At 58.9% G+C, this 19216-nt stretch overlaps 1 protein-coding gene across 5 annotated transcripts in view; it reads right to left on the bottom strand.

The window, feature by feature from the left end:
* BCOR (BCL6 corepressor) overlaps positions 1–18660 on the bottom strand; it is an 84155-nt gene extending 65495 nt beyond the window's left edge. For 3 of the 5 annotated variants that reach the window (XM_068916520.1, XM_068916576.1, XM_068916554.1), the window contains exon 1: positions 18404–18660. The gene's annotated coding sequence lies outside the window, so the exon portion shown is untranslated. The remainder of the gene's footprint in view (positions 1–18403) is intronic. The other 2 variants (XM_068916605.1, XM_068916634.1) reach the window with 1 other exon arrangement.
* Positions 18661–19216: the final 556 nt, after the last annotated feature.

Genomic DNA, 19216 nt, shown 5'->3' with positions numbered 1-19216 from the left:
CCGCCGGCCCCCCCGCCCCCCGCGGCCGTTTCCTACCCCGCGCCCGCCCCCGCGGCCTCGCAGGCGCACGCAGCGGCCGCCGCCAGCGCGGGCGGCTCCGCGGCCGCGGGCGGGCACGCCGCCCGGCACACACGGCGACGGCAACCCTGCCCTCCGCGGCTCCGGGCAAGGCCCCGCCGCACCCGCTCCGGGCCCCGCGGGCAGGATGCGGCCGCCGCTCCTCCCCGCCCGCCGGGCACCGGGGCTGGGCGCGCCCGCGCCCGCCGCAGCCACGGCCGGGGCCACACGCTGCTTTCCCACCCCAGCGGCCTGCCCCCGGGGCCGGAGTTTCCCCCCGCCGTCCTTGCTCCGTCGCCGCCTGCGATAAACCCAGATTCTGCTTTAAAACAAGGCGCCCTTGCCTTCCCCGGGGGCAAGGCGCGACCGAGCTGTGCCCCCCCCCCCGCCCTCAGAAAGCTCCGCGCGGGCCTCACGCGGGGCAGTGGGGTGTGCGTGAGGTGCGCGGGTGCACGTCCCCCAGCAAAGCCGCACGCACAGCCGCGCACGCGAGCCGGGACAGCGCGGACAGGGCGCGGGGCCCCGCGGGGCCCGGACGTGCCCTGCGCCGGGCGGAGACGGGGCGGCTCGCCGGGGAGGAGAGGGGCTTCCCCAGGGCCCGCCGCAGCCCCGTCGCCTCCTGCCGCCCTTCTCAGAAACCCGTCGGTGCCGCGTTCTCGGAGTGAGTGGGTCAGCAGCTGATGACACGGGGAAAAAAGAAGAAGAGAGAAGAAGCAGAGAGAGAGAGAGACAGAGAGAAGAAAAAAAAAAAAAACCCTCCCAAACCCTAGCCTGGCGCGATTACTCATCCCCAGAGTTCCCCTAAGTCAGAGAAACTTGGCGAAGTCCCAAGGCCGAGCCGTTAGCATGGGCTGAGGCTACCCGGGCACCCTCCGCCGCGAGCGCGGGGCACGGCGGGGGCCGGGGCGGCGGGGGCTGTGGGGCCGGGGCCGGGGCCGGGCCGGGCCGGGGGGTGTGCGCGTCCCCAGGCTGGGCGCCGCTCGCGCGCGAGTTATTGTGGAGCGTTTTATCTTCACAGTCACATCGGCAGCTAACGAAGCTCGGCGGCTGCAGCCCACACGACTTTGGTTCTCTGCATTTATCCTTCAATAAAAGCCGGTTCCTTTATTAGAAACAGGAGACGTGTCTCCTACCGCCCCTATCAAATCCCAACTGGCAAGGCGCAGCCGACACCTCCCCCTCAACCCCCCCCCCGCCCAAGAGGGGCAGACAGCACCACCCGATGGCTTACGCCCCCCCCCCCACGGACCCCCCACCGAGAGCATCCAGCTCCCTCGCCGGCAGCCCCCCACGACCAGGGGCAGCCCGTGCCCCCCCCCCCCCGTTCCCGTGGCAGCCAACGTGTCGTGTCGTCCCCCCCGAGATGCCCTCCCGGGCAGGAGCAGCTGAGACGAGCCGCCTCCCGCACCAGCACGGGCAGCCGCCTGCCCCCCTTCTCTCCACCAAATCAATCGCCCCCTCCAAGCGCACCCACACGACTTTCGTTCCCCTGCATTTATCGTTCAATAAAAGTCGTTTCCTTTATTAGAAACAGAAGAGACGCTTTTCCCACCGCCCTCACCTCATGCCCCCTCCGCGGGCGCAGCCAGCAGCCCCCCCGCTTCACATCGGCCCTCGCTGAGCACAACCAGCCCCAACCCCCCTCGCTCCCACCGCGGCCACCACCGAAAAATAATAACAATAACAGTAATAATAATAACAATAATAACAACTGCCGTCCCCAGCAGCCGCGGCAGCCAGCCCCCCCATCCCCCTCCACCGAGCCCAGCCATCCCCCTCCCCTTCCCTCTCAAATCCCCCACCGCTAGGCGCAGCCAACCCCCCCTCCCCGCCCGCCCGCCCGCCTTTCCCCAGGCGCAGCCAACGACCCAGCAAATCCCCTCGCCAGGCACGACGCGGCCCCCTCCTGCCTTGCAGCCCCCCCGGGCACCGAGCAGGTCTGCGCGGCGGCCGCGCGGCTGCTTTGCGCGACTGCGAGCCGGAGCTGCCGCCGCCGCCGCTGCTGCCAGACGGGGGAAGGTTTCCCCGGGCGCCGCCGGGAGAGCCGGTGCTCGGAGGATGCCAGCCCGTCTCGCCTCGCCGCGCCCCTCCTCCGCTCCGCTCCGCTCCGCGACGCGCCGCGCTCCGGGGAGAGCGCACCGCGGAGCTCTGCCCGCCGAGGAGGGGCCGCGACGGAGCGCGCTCTGTATCGCATTAAATTAATCGCCTGGCTCCGGAGGAGGCAGGTGATTCTGCCAAACACAATGAGGGGTTTGAGCGCAGCGGAATAAAGCGCCGTTCATGGGGCCGTGGGCGGCCGTGCCCGGCTCCGCCGCGCCATCGCCTCGCCCCGAGGGAGCCCCGCGCTCCCCGCCGCCGGCCCCCGCGGTGGCGGCGGCAGCTCCCGGCTCGGCGCACCCCACCCCACCGTCGCCCTCCAACCGGGGGGCGGCGGGGGAGCAGCAGGGGAGAGGGGGACCTGCAGCCGGCGGAGCCCCCCGCCCGAGGAGCAGCGAGGCTGAGAAAGGGGTGAACATCACACACCCCCCTCCTCAGGGGGGGTTGCCCGTAGCCGCCGGGAGCGGCAGGCAGGGGGCGAGCGGCGGGGACCCCGCGCAGCCCGTCGGGCAGGGCAGATCAGGGCAGGGCGGCGGGGAGCGCGGGGCCCCCGGGCGGCCCCAGCGCGGGGCGGCGCGGAGCGGGCGGCGCTGCCCGGGTTCAGGCCGTGGCAGGCGTTGTTTTCCTCGGAGAACGGAGGAGGAGGAGGAGGAGGAGGAAATCTCCGGGTTTTTAATGAGGGGGTGCAGCAGGGCTGAGCGCTGGGATTACACGGCGCGGAGACAGAGCTGCGGGCTGTGTGTGCGCGCAGGGCTGGTAGTCTCCGCCTGTCTGCCTGCTAATCGCACGTTTTCCGCTGTTAAAAAGAAACCGAGACGCTGTGGCCGAGCCCAGCGCTGTCTCTGCGACTGTGACATGAAAAGATGGCGCTCTCTCCCCTCCCCCAGCCTCCCTCTCGGCTTACACTTCCTCCCCAACAGCTTTTGCCTTCCAGTTTTTTAAAGCCCTCTTTTCTGCTTTCCTTCCCCCCCTCTCCCCCGGCCGGATACCGCGAGCTTCCCAGCCGATCGGTGGGTCTCTTTATTGCGACGATTCTTTTTTTTTGTTTTTAATCTCTACCTCGCTATTTTCTCCTCTCCTTTTTCTCGGAAACCTCGCTCTCCCTCTCTTTATGTCTCGCTCTCTTGCGAACTTCTGCTGCTAATGGGAGGCAGTTTGCAAGAGGCGGCGGGGGGGGGGGGGAGAGGGAGACTTACCGAGCTGCTTCTCCCCCACCCCTTCTATTTCCTCCCGCTCCCCCGAGGCAGCCGGGGCAGGAAGGCGAGCCGGATCGCGGTGTGTGCGTGTCGGCCGGGCAGGAAGGAGGCTCCGGGAGGTGCCTGCCCGCGCCGGCGACCTGGGCGCGCTGCGGCTGCCCCCGCCGCCGCGGAAGCCCCGGCCGCCGCCGGAGCGTATGCGCCGCGCTGCTCTGCGCCCGCCGGCGCGGGGGGCCGCGCCGGCGCGGCCGTGCCGGAGGCATACTCGTCGCAGGAGTTTACCTGCTTGGAAATGTTTTATGGCGCTGCGCGCACAAAGGTGGCCCGGGCTCCCGGAGCGGGATCGCGGCATTCGCCGCGCTCCCTCTGCGAGGCAGAAGGGCTTCTCCGTCCCCACCGCCTTCAATCTCTCTCCCCGCGTTCATCACCAGACTGCTCCAAGTGTTAAGGGCTTTTTTTTTTTTTTAGGCTTGCAAATTAAATTCAGCGCCGCTCTCTCCTATTTTAGTGTCTGTTATGTTAATTGCACTTAGCGCTGGGGCGCTGCTCGCCAGGGACGCATGAAGGCCTCGGAGATTAACCGCAGGCTCCTGCTCGGACTTTTCTCAGTCAGCAGCGAGTTGCGAGCGGCTGCCGAGGAGTTTACACGATACTGTGTGCTTTCTGGGCGTGCTGCTGCGAGCTGGCCGCTCTGAATCCAGAGCCACGGACTCTCTGCTGTGAGGTCAGCGTGGCAGCGGCTCGGTGTGCGCCCGCAGATCTATTTGCGTAACAATTTGCATTGCAGGAGGACAGGTATTTTTCCTTCTCTTGGATGGTAAAAATGCAAAATTAGCGTGACTGTTTCTAGGCAGAGACGCCACGATTACGTGATCTCGCTGAACCTGTCTGTTGTGCTTTCTGGAGAAGCAGGGAAACCGGACACCTTTATCAATGACTTCTGGAGCCATTCTCCTGACGCTCGCTCTATTTATCGCCAACTAACCCGAGATAGTCCGCGAGAGCCCCTGCCCTGACCAGGGATGTTCGTGTGGCCAGTTGCGCCCTGCAGAGTTACCCTTCCTCACCGCTAAGGAGTGGGCACGTGTGGCCTTCTCAAATGTGTCCTTTCTCCAGCGCGTACTTCATCTATTCGTTATCAAGGGACGGCGTGTGGAGTGACTGAGCCTAATAAGTTGTCCACTTGTTCATTTCAGGAGCATTGATTTCTGGTTCCAAGGCACTCTGTTCTAGCACTGGCTACAGCTGCGGGGCATTTCGCAGCTGGTCTTTCGCCTAGACAAATATCAGCGAGAATGTGAGCGTTATTAGCCACATAAATAAATCATTAACGTGCACACAAATGTTATTTTAACATAACTTCCAAGGAGAAAATATCCCAGCGGGCCGGCATGGAGAGGCGCATTGTGTACGCCGGCCCGCCCGGGACTGGCCTCCGCGCAGCTTGGCCAGGAGCCGCGGGGTGGGGGGGGGGTGCGCGCCCCCCTGCGCGGAGTCGGGAGGAGAGGCACGGCTCCACGGCCCCGTTCGCCGCTCCAGATTGAACATTAACCGAGGCGGTCTGTGGCGGCGCGGCCGCGGGCCTTGCCCGGCAGACCTTTGTCTGCTCTGCTAAGGCCGTGCGGGGACCACGGGCACTTTCCTCCCCAAATTTGATGGGACTAATCAGATTACCACCGGGCTGGCTGGGGCGAAGTGCCAAGCATGCGGGCCGATCCTGGCGGCCGTGCTCTTGGCCCCGGGCAGCTGGGGGGGGGGGCGATCGTCCCCCGGGGTTGTTAACACAGAGAAAACGGCAGAAACGACGCTGGGTTGAGCCAGCGTGCAAAAAGGGCTGTTTCCCCCCCCCCTCCTCCTCCGCCTCCCCCCCGCGGGGGGCCACGGGGGAAGCGGGAGAAGGGCGGCAGCGGCGCGGTGCCGCGGCGTGGCCGCGGGCGCGGAGCGCGGGGAGAGGCGGCAGCCGCCGCCGCCGCCGCCGCCCGGGCCGCGCTGGCCCGGCCCCGCGGATTCCCGCGGGTGCCAGCAAAGCCCTGCCTGGGAGCCCTGCCAAGGCGGTCTCGCTTTGATATTCCGCACCACGGCCGCTCCTCCGCTTGCTCCTAATCACGCAAATGCGAGCTCGCTCCGGCACTCTCCGTAATAAACACTGAACACATTTCTCCGGGCTCCCAAAGTAAATATTGTATTGGAGGCGCAGGGCTGCGCTGGGAAGCAGAAATCTTCCACTTTTTAGCACTTAGCAACCGACTGAAGCGTTGTACGCGCTCTGCCTGAGCCAGGCTCGGTTTGATTTACTTTCTGGTTGCGATGCAGATATTCACTTGTCAGTTCAAGGGCAGGACAGAAACTGTGCAAGCGGAGTCTTGCGAACGGAAATCTCCCATTTACAAGGTTCTGCTCCACCACCAAAAGCCACCCTCGAGCACCTTTGTTCTGCATGCAGCTGCTTTTATCCCCCCCCGCCCCCCTCCCCAGCCACATCTCCATCCGACCCTTCTTCCCGCGTCTCACTTCTCAGATGGATTCCCAGTCTTTTCCCCACTGACCCTGGGGGAGGAGACGGTGGCTGGGGGGGGGTCGGGGGAGGAGGGAACGGGGAGAGGTTGATTATGAATGACAAGGCAAATGATAAGCGCCGAAGCGACAGCAAAGCAAACAGAAGCGGTCTCTGCTCTCTCGCCGGGCCCAGCCCCGTTCGCGGCCACAGGAGTTGCGCCCGTGCCATGAAAGCAAGGTTGGCCTCTGCGCGCAGCCTGGCTTCTCCGGGGCGAGATAAACACATTTCAGTCACGTGGCAAGCCTATACGGTGCCATGCTCGTATTTGCCTTCCCCGGTCGCTTTTCACAATAACATGCCATCCGCCCGCCCGCTCTGACTCTAAGCTCACCTCCCCGGCGCCCGGCCGGCCAGCGCCGGCCTGCCCACGGCGGGAGAAGCCGCAAATCCCGGGGCTGCACCCGAGCTGGGGCTGGGGCAGGGGCTGCCTGCACCCCGAGCTGCGCCTGGAGCAGGGGCTGGCTGCATCCTGCCTTTGGGCTGGGAGAACGGCGGGTTGCACCCCGAGCTGAGACTGGGGCAGGGGCTGGTTGCACTCCAAGCTAGGACTGGGGCAGGGGCTAGCTGCACCCCGAGCTGGGGCTGTTGCTGAAGCCGGGGCTGGCTGCACCCCAGCTGAGCACGGAGCACGCACTGGCTGTACACCGTCTGCGGGCTGGGACGGGTCAGCTGCATCCCAAACTGGGGCTGGGGCGAGGGTTGGTTGCCCCCCCTCCCCGAACTGGGGCTGCCTGCACCCCGTCTTCGGGCTTGGACTAACTGGGACGGGGCTGCACCACATCTTCGGGCTGGGACGGGGCGCGGGGCGAGGGCGACCGGCCCCGGTGAGGGGCGGGGAGGGGTTTCGCCTAGGGACTTGCAGGTGCGGGGCGTGTGCGCGGCGCTGCCGGGCTCAGGGCGGGGGGAGCCCCGGCTCTCCGAGGAGCGGCGGATGAGCGCGGGGCCGGCCCGGCGGGGGGGCGCGGGGCAGGCCCCCTCTCATCCCTTCCTGCTCCCGGAGCTGGGCTGCGCGGCGAGACGCGAGCTCTGCCCCTTTAAAATGGCTGAAAAGGGTGTCCCCGAGCACCCCCCTCCCCCAAGCCCGTTCCCCCGGCACCAGCGCAAAGGCGACCCCCATCGCCCCGAGCACCGCAGCCCGCCTTGCTGCCGGCCCCCCTCCGCGGGCCGCTCCGACAGCCGCGGCTACGCGCGTTTATCCGCGGAACAATGAGGCACCGCGCATCGGCCCCGCGGGCGCGCCCGGCTGCTCCGGGCGGAGGCGGAGGACGCGGGGGGGGCGGGGGGGGAGGGCTGGCGGCAGCGGGGGAGGCGGGAGGAGCCGGGCGAGGTGTCTCCGCGCCCGGCGGTGCGAGCGTGCCGCTTAATCCCTTTATCCCCGCTCGCCTGTGGCGGGGCGAGCCGCGGGGCCCGTGAGCCACCCGCCCGCCGCCCGCCGCGGCGACGTGCTCGCTCCGCGGCGCAGATGTCGCCGGGTCGGCTCGGGGGCAATAACGGGGGGAGCGCGGGGGGGGGGAGGTGGGGGGGAGGCTTGCAGGCTCCCCGCTGCCTTGGGCGGCGCGGGGACCGCCTGCGCCGCTCGGCCACGCACCGGGAAGATTTGGGGGGGGGGGAGGGAGATCCTCCCTCTTCCCCGGCTGCCGCGTCTCGGTCGCGGCTGGGCGCCGAGGGCTCCCTGCCGTCGGGCACCGGAGCCGTGCACCAGCATCCCGCTCGGCGCCCGGGGCCCTGCAGCCTCGGTGCCCCCGCTCCCGGGGCAGGCCTCCCGGTTCCCCGCTGGGGCACGGGTCTGCAGCCTCTTAGCTCCCGCCGGCCCCGGGCAGCGTCCCGCTGGGGGGGGAGGAGGGGAGGGAGGCCGGGCGAGGCGAGGAGCAGACGCCGCTGTCGTGCCCAGGTTTGCCAGCCGCCGCTCGGCTGCCCGTGCTCCGAAATCCGGCAATTATGCAAATGTCCGGGATGCTTTCCCCTTTGATCTGAACTTCCTCAGAATGATCCCTTCTCATTACGGAGCATGAAAATGCCTCTTGGACATGTAAAGTGAACTACAGAGCTCCTTTCATCCCCTTTTGTTACCCGCACAAGGCTCGCCTCTCGAGCCCTGCATTCCCCCAACGCCGCGGCACGGCAAGGACGCGGCTCCCGGGCCGCCTGGCCCCGGCTGCGACTGAGGGGAGGTGGGAGGGGGGGGCTCGGCGGGGCCGCCTGCCCCCTGCGGAGGGCTCGGCTTGCTGCCCCGGGGCAGGGACCCCTCCCGGCGCTGCGAGCGTGGGAGCAGGCCGGGCTGCCGGTTGTCATGGCGAGTGCGAGCCTGTTCGCGAGTTATGTGCGACTAATGGGTTTATGCCCCGCTCGGCTCTCCGGGTTCACCTTGCCTCCCGCTGCTCGGCTCCCCGCTGACCGACCCCCGCCCGCCCCCCCCTCCCGGCGCCCCGGCGGGCACAGGCACCCCCCGCCGCCCCCGCTGCCCCGCCGCCCAGCTCGCCCTCGCCCCTCGGCGACTTCGCGGTGCCTTTCCCCTGCGGTTCACTGCTTGCATGTAAAAGGCTTCGGGGTTTACAGACGGAGGCGGGGGGGGGGGGCGCAAAAAAGCCTCCATATGACGGGAGCACCGTCCCCGAGCGGTTTTAAACTCCGGCTTTTGTTGCGCTGCTTAGCACCTCTCGTTTCATTTTTGGTAACTGGGACTAACTGGGCACTGAATGTATCATAGGTTTAGTATGTCCACACAACCGCGGATTTGATTTACAAGGCTCCCGAGAGACACGGCAGGGATTTGTTGCTGTTGTTTTTGATTTTTGTTTTGGTCTTCTAAGGGATATTAAGGAAGTTGGTGCCGTGTCTTGAAAACTACTCCCGTATAAGAAAAACATTCTGATCTGCTAAAAGACCATTCGCTGGAGGCCATTTTATGAAACCTCAAGAAGGTTAGTGGCTTGCATAATTTCAGGAATACTAGGTGTCTCCTTAATACCTTTTCATTTTCCCTCGCCATTCATTCAGGCAAACTACAAGCTCTGTAGGCCGAAGACTAGGTTCGATAGACAATGGATTCCCACCTATATAAAGGGGCTACACGAGAAAAAGGATGAACTTGTTCCTTACTCTACTTATACGCAGTGCATAGAGAAAGCATTTAACGCTTCTGTTGCATGAAAGGATGCGTGTAAGGGAGGGCACGGAGTAAGACGGCTATCCGGAGTATGTGTGTTACTTGTTTTATTTTGTTATAATTTAATACTTCACCTAGAGAACCAACGGGTGGTACAGCATTAATGAAATTGTGCCACTGAAAAACAAAGCTGAGCAAATGGGAAAAGTATTAGTTGAGCTGTCTAAAAAAATGTTGTCGTGTTTCTGAACAGCTGCCTAACAAACACTTGAAAAAAAGTTTTTTAATGAGAAAAAGAGGCAATATCCCTGCTTGCTTAGAATAAAAATGATGACAGCTTACAAGGCATTCTGTTAAGACCTCCACTAATATTAGGACTCAGGGACTTGGAATACCTGATTCATAGATCTTAAAACCAAGAAAGGACTGTTATGATCAGCTGGTCTGACCTGCTACATAACATGGGCCAGTGAATTTCAACGAGACATTCTTGTATCAGACTCATAAATTCTGGTTGAGCTTTTAGCCTGGCATGCAGCCTTGCTCTGCAGACTTTTAAGTCGCAGAGAACCCACGGCTTGCCTTGGTTGGTCTGGTGGTTATGCCCTCTCACTGGTTTAAAGAAAAAATGTGCACCTATTTCTACTCAGAATTCATAGAGCTTCATTTTCCAACATAGGATCTCATTATGCTTTTGTCTGCCACATTAAAGAGATTTCTACTATCAGAAATCTCCCCATAGAGACACTTAGGGCACTTAAAGACTGTGATCAAACCAAGTCATAGCCTCCTCTTGGATAAATTAATAGATGGGATTTCTTTAGTCTTTTGCAATAAGATGTGATTCCCAGACCTTGATTCACTTTTGTAGCTCTTTTCTGATCCCATCCTAATTTGCCAATGTACAATGTTTTATCATACAGACACCGCAACAGAAATGGACACAGTATTCTAGCAATGGTCTCATTCATGTCATAAACATTAGTAGCATCATTAAGTTTACCTGTTTAAAACCCTGTGCAGGTTACCTTTATAGATAGCCTTTGCAATACCGACTTTATTAAAACCCCATTTAAAAGTCGCCTGTCTTCAATGGAGACTAGTGTTGTTCATCAAATCCAGAATGCTGAGCATCGCTTGACCCAAGTGCAGAGCATTAGTTTTTCTATCTAGGGCTTTTCAGTGCTTCATTAGCCCTAGTCTTCAGTAGAACTTCATATTTTTTTCTTTTGTCTATAAGAATAAACTGCTACATGTACTCAAAATGGCACTAACCCTGGTTATCCACTAATAGGTACACAAGTGAATACACAGAGCTGCACTACAGAATTCCCTTGTTTCCCTCTTCCTTTCCTGAAACGCCGAAGCACCAAGTTCCAGCAATACTCGGGGAGTTCAGTCCTTTCAGCAACCGTAGTAGACCTCAGTTTTGGGAGATTCCACCCCACGTAGTTAACTTACACTAGGGCTTCTTCAGCATCAGCAGTCTGCTCCATGCTGCTCCAACGCTGCACGCTTCATCTCCCTTCACATGCATGTCTACTCCAAGGGAAAGACAGTAAGCAGAGTAGAGCTGTCCCATCAGATGTCAGCTGAACAGCCCATCCTGATGATGCCCATCCATTTTTGCCTAACTCAGCTTCTGAGATAGCCTAACTGTGCAAAGATGGTGTGCAATAGCAAGATCTCAGAGGGGCCACGGTCCACATGTTATGGAAGCATTTGCTGCACAGCCCTGTTACTTTCCCACTCTCGTCTTCTCCAGCTACACCGGGGGCTTTACATGAAACACTGCATGCAAACTTCTGTGCCACCTCCCTGGCTCCTGCAAAAGTCGACTCCGTTCTGTGTAAGAGGCTGCTTCAGTTCTGGGTTAGAGGCCCTGTATTACTCATGTGACAGAAGTTCCCAGATGCCTCAGAAATAGCTAGGAATGCATCACACTTGGCCTGGTATAAGGAGGGAGAAACGGTCTCTGCCCCAAAGATCTCTTTCATATCATGCACATCTTCAACAGTAGAAAATCTCTCAAGATAGACAGGGTCTTGGAAATTACTGGGCTTCAGCTTCATACTCCATGTTTCCTAGCTGGGCTGACACCTGTGCAACACATTTATTTCATTTTCTGCAACATGAGCCGTCTTTTTTTGAATAGATCCCATAGGTCCATTTGGAAATTGAAGCTAATCATGACATCGCGGTCATCCATCAGACCAGAAGTGCTACTCCCACCAAAACAATCCTACCATCCTATGACATCTTCTAGCTCCCTCAGTTCCGCAGACTGTTCCCACTGACATCTCTGCCATAGCAGGGGGCACAGCATGCACTGGAGCCCAGGTGAATGTTGCGGGCCTGCACCTTTGGCATGTTGTGGTGGGAAAGCAGCTACAGCCTGCCCGGGGAAGATGTTTCCCCTGTAGGAGCGGTTCCCCATGCGCACAGAACTGATTGAGGGACTCTTACACCACTTATTCTGCTCCTGCCTCCAGGGACATGGGACCAATACAGTGCAAAACCCATATAGCTATGCTCTTAACCTGGGATGATCTCTGAGGTTCTTCTTATGCCAGAGGACCTTGAAGATGCTACTGTAATGCACGGAAAAGACCAGCTTGCATAAAACAACACCAGGGTGAGGGCAGCACGGGACTGAGGATTAAGCTGCTGTTGTATGTATGCCCTCACTCATGTTCTGTGCTTTACAGTTGCATCACAATTCCCTTTTAAGTTTAAATTATCCCCGGGAAAATTATTTTTCCCATGACACATGGCACAACCTTCAGGTCCTACTAGTAGCAGCCCTCCCTTTGCTTATACTTTCCACATGCCCTCGTTTTACTATGAGTCAGACACACTTGCCCTGTCTTCCTATGACTTACTCTTTCCTACCTCAGAAGACACGTATGTCAGAAGATCTATTTGATGGCCCAGTTTATGGATATCTTCTCGTACAATTGGCATCAGTCCCTTCCGAAAAAATTGCTAGATAGCCAACAGGTTCAAATCAAATTCTCAGTTAGCCCTGACTATAAAAAAGTGAACAAAGAGGAGTCACCTTTGTTATAACACAGCAACCTTGAGTTGTACATAATTCTAGTAGGCAGCACATTATCCTCACACAGTGTACCAAAATGCAATTTGTAATTTAAAAAAGCAATATCACTCAAACCATCAGACCTGCGGCTTTGAGTCGCTATGTGACACTGTATGGGATTGTTTCTATTCTTTCTAATTTACCTGTAAGTGCACAGTCTAGCTGCTCATTACAACATATTCTTTCTTCCAGGCTGCTGCAACCAACTGTATTTGGGTCTGAGTGACTGTTTGGGGGTCTGCTCTCCTCAGACTCTCAGAGGATTTTGTCATTAGTTTTTGTGGAGAGCAGAACGGGGCTGTATGTGGAAAACCAATATTGACATTTCCTTGTTTAAATATCATACATCAGAAGGGGTCACAGGAGCGAAGGCCACGAGAAAGGGTTCCCCCACAAGCTATTATTTCCTTTTAAAAAGCACCAGGGACCCAGCAGCCTCAACTGGGCCTCACACCCGCACGTCTGCTCTTCTGTGCAAGCTGGCTGGCTGATGCCGGTGCCACTTAGCAAATACAGATGTTCAGGCCTTTTTCTTTTACCGCGGGTCCCACTCATTGCCATGTGGAAGCCTGGTACTAAATGAATGCCTCATTTCAGTCCTCTTTTCCAGGTTACATGAAATTCACATCCCCGCACTCACCTTAGTCTTACAAAAAATACAGCACTTCCTCATCAAATTTGAAATAAACGGAGAGCGTGCTAACTTATTTTAGAAATTAATTGAACCAATACATCAACAACTTTCATATTTCCAAAGTCTGCATGTCTCTCGCCTGAGAAATTAGAACCGGAGGAGACTAATTTTGCACTTAAATCAACGGAGATCTCTTTTCACATGAGGTTGCCTCCCTTCCTTTTCAAGCCAAGCAGTCTTACTGGAGTTCAGAAGAACCACTCAGTGTCCTGCACCTACTGCACAGCCAATCTCCATGCCAGGGACGATTTCACAGGCTACAGTGAGAGTGTCACCACCCCTCTAGCACAACACAGTCTGATCGGCTCCAGCCGTGCCATAGATGGGTACTTCTACTCCCATACGCTCCAGTTCCCTTGGCCTCCCAGTCCCCCAAGCTATACCTTGCCCTTTGTGCCTTCCTCCTATGTTTTCCCTCTCATTCCTGTGTAAGACTGCTTCACTCATGGAGTGGGTAGGCTCTCAAGGTGAGATCAGATGCTGAGCTAGAAAAAAAGAGTGTTTAGGGACTGCTCAGAAAAAGAATCAGAGAAAGCAATAGAAGACATGCCCTTTCCCAGTGAGGGAATGGCTGTAGGATTTCTCTTTTTATCTAAACCCCTGAACGGATTTGCCACTAAAAGAAAGATAATCCACATTATGTAGAAACAAAATTACATTCTCATGAACACACACGTACAGACACACACTGTTCTGTTTCAACTGCAGGACATGTGCTCTGGGAGCAGTGGCCTCGAAGACCCACAGCAAGTAAGCCTGCAGATGAAGCTAGGACCTTGCCTGCCTCCGTGTACCACCGGAATGGCTCTCCCTGTCATCCGCGGTGGTAGTTTTTACAGTTTTGCTTCCCTTATTTGGGCAGGCAGGAACAATCTGCCTTCTGTGCAAACATAGTTCCCAGCAAAGTAAAACTACTGTCAGGTAGCACAAACGCTTGTGAACAGGATAAGACAAAATACCAGAAATTTACCTGATGCCTCCACGGTAGCATACACCGATTCCCCCTTTTATCTCTATGCGTCCTAAGCTTCTCCTTGCCCTAGTACCAAATTTCACCCCTCTGTTATCTATTTATCCACAGGACATTAGACAATGCAAGGCAGAGTCATACCCCGAATTGCTTACAAATCTAAACAGAGCCCAGATAGCCAGCATAAGCAGAGGCTGTAAGACTATCAAGTCATTGTTTCGGTGGTCATGTAGAGGTCTTCAAGAGTTCTTGGTAACAGGATTTGTTTTGAATCATTTTTCCCCTTCTCAGGAACATTGTGGAGACAGTGAGATGTTAGCAATCAGTGAAAGAGAGAGACACCGCAACTTGACAAACGGTTACTGGGAGAAAGTCAAATGTGTAAGTCTAGCTGCAAGAAGGCCTGCAGGCCGCTGAGGACAGGGCGCGTGCAGCCTGCTATTGCTGGCAGAAAAGGGCGGGGGTTATGAAGAGAGGCTGAGATGTGCTTTTGCTACAGCACTGAGCTGCTCCAAACTGAAGCAGCCTTCATACCTTTCAGTGTGCCCGCTGACTGCTCTGAACTATCAGGGTTGGCCCCTTCTGCTTCAGTAGTGTTCTTGACTGTTTTGTTTCCAAGGCTTAGCCATCACCACATAAGAGCACTTCTAAGGAGGTTTTAAAATGCCTTCAGTGCATCAAGGGACAGCAGCAGGAGGACGATCTGAACCATTTTGGCTTGAGACATTTGGACTTAGATGCATCCAGGCATGAAGTCAGTGAAAGCCGGGCAGGATCAGGCTGAAACTGGCATTATGCGCTGTTGGAAGCAAATCCAATTCACATAGTTTTAAGCACACGCAAACCGTTTTCCATGGGGACTTGGAGTGCTTTACAAGAGTGCTCAAGGGACCAGGTGACTTTTAGCGTGGTGAATTTCTGTAGTGAAACCAAGGCTTAACGCTGTGTCCATAGGTCCCCCTAAGGTAGAGAGAACTGCAAAGGCCAAGTCCAGAAGTTTGAATTTCTTCTTCCTTCACAGTTGCTACTGCCTTATTTTCTGCTTCTTGTTATGTATACTGCTTCAAGAGAAAAGCACTGTATCTTATCATCATGACGCAAGCCTCTGTTTTTTCATCTCTGTTAAGATGTTGCAGGTACATAGTGAGAGAACAGCTCTGTGCAGAATCTAGATGGAGATTGCAGAGACCCTGGGGCCAACTTTGGCTACCGCTCTTCAGATTGCTCAAAAGTTTTGGTCCTGCCTTCTCTTGGTGAACAATAAGGCCCAGGGCTAGAAACAGTGATAGTGTATAATAGCTATGCAATACTTCTCCTGTCACAAGGCAGGGTGCATACAAAGCATGGGATGGTGCAACTAGATATAAACCCCATCAAGACCCTGGTAAATCTGTTCCAGTATTGGCCTGCCACAAATATTGCCCCAAAAAAGGGAAGAAGGACCTTGTCTCAAGCCAACCTGAAACAGCTGCATAGACACACACATATCCGCTATTGTCTCGTTCTTTTACTCTTCTTTCAGGTGCTTCCTTGCTGTGGGAGGGGGTGTCCCCAAGCCCTCACTCACATGTACCCACAGGACAGCTTCCAAGCCACAGCTTTCCCCAGATAAGTGTTACTCTGACATCTTCATGCACACGCACATGTAAGGGTCTTTCTGAATGCCATAGGCATGGCTCTTTGCTCTCCTGGTTCCCAGCAGACCAGGACGCAACCTGCTCAGATGTGTGCCACCATGCACCTGGTCCCCATGCTGGGCCCAGGGTCTGTTCCCTTCTCCCACTCCGTCCACTGTTCAGGCACCAGCCACATCTGTGGCCCTGGAGCAATCACTCGGGGTGCAACAAGGGCACGAGTCATTTTTCTCTTAGCCAACCCTGTCTGCTGTGCTCTGGTGGGAACAACAGTGCTCTTGCTCCGTGTTCTTAGGCAGCATGCACAGATACGGGGCACGTTATAGATTTTTGCTTCTCTACGGTTTTGGGCTTAGTAGCGGTGCTTTGTGCTCAGCAGGCCTCGCTGCCTGCTCGGCTGCATGGGCTGCCCACTCGCTGCTCTCCTCCTGCCCCCCACCAGCTCCCGGCGCATTAAAGTCTCCTCCAGGCCATGGGGGGGCTGCCAGCCAGGCCAGAAGGCCTACAGGAAGCGGGGATCGGCCCAGCAGGGTGCCCCCCAGGCCAGGAACTGCCCCAGGGGGCTGGTAACAAGTGTGAAGGTCGCCTGCCGGCTCCGCTAACGGAGGGGGTCGCGGGGTGAGATGGTGTCACTAGCACTGCCTGGGGCCGGGGGCCGCCACGGGGTCGAGGGGGCAAACAGCCCGCTTGGCTCCCGCCGGGTCCCTGCAGGGCCAGGGCACGGCTCGCTGCAAAGCCAGACGTCGGCCCCAGCCCCCCAGCGCACTTCACTGGTTTCCCTTCAGCACTGGCACATCTAACCGGGACTTTTCTTGGTCCAGCAGCCCTCCTGGTGAGCTGGCCCGGTGGGACATCTGGGGCAGCCCGGCCCACCGCTGCAGCCCCCTGCCCCAGCCCAACGGCACGGCACGGCCTGCGGGACACAGCCAAAAACAGCCCCAGCCCCAGTGCTGGCTGTGCCCGGTGCCCTGTGACGGGGAGGGCCCGCGGCGGCCTGCCCGGCCGAGGGTAGGGGGACTACAGGAAATAGCGAATGCGTGCTCGGACTACATCAAAGGTATTTATTATGATTATCCCTTGGCTATAACTTCCATCGTTCCTCTTTGTTTTATAGCTGCTCAAGTTTACTTGCAGAATTAAGACAGATTTGGGGGGGAGGGGGAGGAAGGGGGTAGGAAGCCTTTGTTCTCCGGAGTGTGCTTGTCTTACTTTTGCATCATGTGGCCTGAGCAGCAACCCCCCCCCCTCGCCTCCCCGGGCGCCCCGATCGTATTTACTCTATCTCGAGTGAGTCCTTTGAAGGAGAGGGCAGAGTCGTCGTTAACCCTCTGCGCGCCTGCTGGGCCCTCGGGTCGTGAATGCGAGAGCCGCGGGTGTCGCTCCGACGGACGGCATCACCCCCCCGTCTCATGTACACACACACACAATACACACACACACACACACACCGTCCTCTCCCGGCGCGCGTCTCGGACGGGGCTGCGGAAGGGGAGCCGGTGGCGGTGGGCCTCTCGGAGAGAGCCCGGGGATACCCCCTTGATCACTAGCAGGCTAGCCCGCTTAACGCCAGGCTGGAGATGCCTACAAACTCGAAACAGCTGCCGGGCTTTGCTTTGGCCTGCCTGCTAAAATACGCCGATCTCCTTTTAATCTGTTTCATATTCACAAATTAAGCACTTAGCCTAGGTAATAAATCATGAGGCGGTTTACGAGGCAAGCAGGAGACAAACAAGTGGAAAGGGAAAACAAACGCCTCAAAGTGCGTTCAGTGTAACGGCAAAGAGGCGCTCGGAAAACCCTGCCCGCGCTCCCCTGGGCGACGAGAGCGCGGAGCAAAGGCCGCGCCGCCCGGCGCGCTGCCGGCCGCAGGGCAGAGCCGAGCCGAGCCGAGCCGAGCCGAGCCGCGGAGCTCCGGACACAGCCCGGGCTCCCGCCTTTGTCTCCCCAAAGTACCGGCTGTCCGCACCGGCTCCACCTGGAAGAGACTCTCCCGGCAGCCGGCTTGGAAATAATGACTCAGGCTGGCGATAACCTTGTCTCGCACACCCACACCGGCTTGGCCTCGGCTGGGGCGGGGGGCGGGGGGGGAGGAAAAGGGATGCTGAGAAAAATAAAGTGCAGGCTTGCCTGCCGCCGGAGCTGCTCGCAGCGCCTGCGGGGGACGTGGCGCTCCCTCAAGTCCCGGGGAAAGGGAGCCCGGGGCTCCCCTGCCCCGGCTCCGGGGGGCACAGGGCTCCGGGGAGCACATCCGTGGCCCCTTCGCCTCGGGGCTGCCGGGGCGACGGCCACCTGGAAAGTGCCGTTTTGGCTACGGGAGTCGCGTAGCCTCATCTCCGTCCGCTTTCCGGGATATTTGGTAGAGGGGGTACTCCGGCTGGTGAGGGACCCCCTTTTAGGCCACTGTCACGCTCACCCCGCGCCCCGCTCGCTGCCCTCCGGCCGCCCGGGGCCGCGCAGGCAGGACGGAGCTGCGGAGGACAGGGCTCAACCCGAGCCCCTTGGCTCCCGCGGCAAGAGAGGGGAGCCGGGAGGCAGGCGAGCCTGCAGAAGTGCCGGCCGGGCGCTGCTCGAGGGGGTCCGGCGGGATGCAGCCCGCCGGCCGCGGGACGCTCCTGGCCGGAAAGCCGCCAGCCGCCCCCGGGGGCCGCATGCCAAGGCCCCAGACAAAAGACCCGGCGCTAAGACCACTCCTGGCAAAGGCGCAGCCTGCCGAAACTATTTCAGCGGAGACTTCTCTCCCTCCGCGGGGATCCGCGCCGTCGCCGTCGCCGTCGCCGTCGCCGGGCCGTGCCGTGCCGTGCCAGCGGGGCCGCCGGGCGCGCACGGTCCAGCGCGCCCGCACCGCGCGGCGGGCAGGGGGAGCGCGGAGGGGACGGTGCGAGGGGCGGGGGGGGGGTCGGCATCAGCCCCCGGGAGAGGATGGCGTGGCGGGGAGGAGGGGGGAGACGGGGACGGTGATTTAGAAGGGAGTCCCGCGAAAGGGAGCGACACAGACCTGTGAGCGTCCGCCTAGTGAAATCTGATGAGATCTCGGTGCGAAGAGGCGCTGTCAGAGGCTATTTATCTCTCGCCAGAGTGGAGGCTCCGGTTCCCACATCGCCTGTGAGTAACAATGGCAGCGATCAGCAGCTTTTCACGCGCTTCAGTGAATGAATGGATTGCGGAAGATGCCTGCGCTCCGCTCAGATGGCTCGCTGATGCAGCCCTCTTGTCCAGACCCTCTCGCTACTGCCGCTCCGCCGAGAGGTCTGGCCCGCTCTCCCGTACACCCCCGCCCTCCCTTCCCCAATTTTCCATTTTCAAGACTTTGGAACGGAGCCAGAAATGTCAGGAGGGGATGAAACTTGACACAGAGATCTCAACCCAGAGCGATTTCCTCCTCCCTCCCCCCTCCTCCCCCGCCTCAGTCCCAAACCCCTAAGTTAACTTTAAGATAGTTTGGCCGTATTTCAGTTTGAAAAGAAGGGGAAATTGCAGGTCACTGGTGCATGGTCGGTCCGGGTGCATTTTTTTAATTTAAAACGGTAGACACCGAGGCCTGAAAAGCATCTGCAGCCCGTGCACTTTAACTGCTCTTCCCGGCCGCGGCTCGTTTAACCCGTGTGTGCCTCGGCCGCCAGCCTAGCGCCGACGGGATCCCCGTGCCCGGCTCCGCACCCTGCCGGGAAGCTCTGGATCCGTCCGGGAAGGGAGCCCGCGGGCCGAGCCGCGGAGAGAGGCTAGAGTGGCTGGGCTGAGCTTTGCATCATCCTGGCTCCTGCCACCCTTCGCCAGCGAAGATTGAGGCTGGGCTGTACCAGCCGACAGG

This window comes from Struthio camelus, chromosome 1 (assembly GCF_040807025.1).
Source record: "Struthio camelus isolate bStrCam1 chromosome 1, bStrCam1.hap1, whole genome shotgun sequence".
Lineage (NCBI taxonomy): Eukaryota > Metazoa > Chordata > Aves > Struthioniformes > Struthionidae > Struthio > Struthio camelus.
Note: the sequence above shows the minus strand (reverse complement) of the source record. Positions and strands in the feature narration are given on the sequence as shown.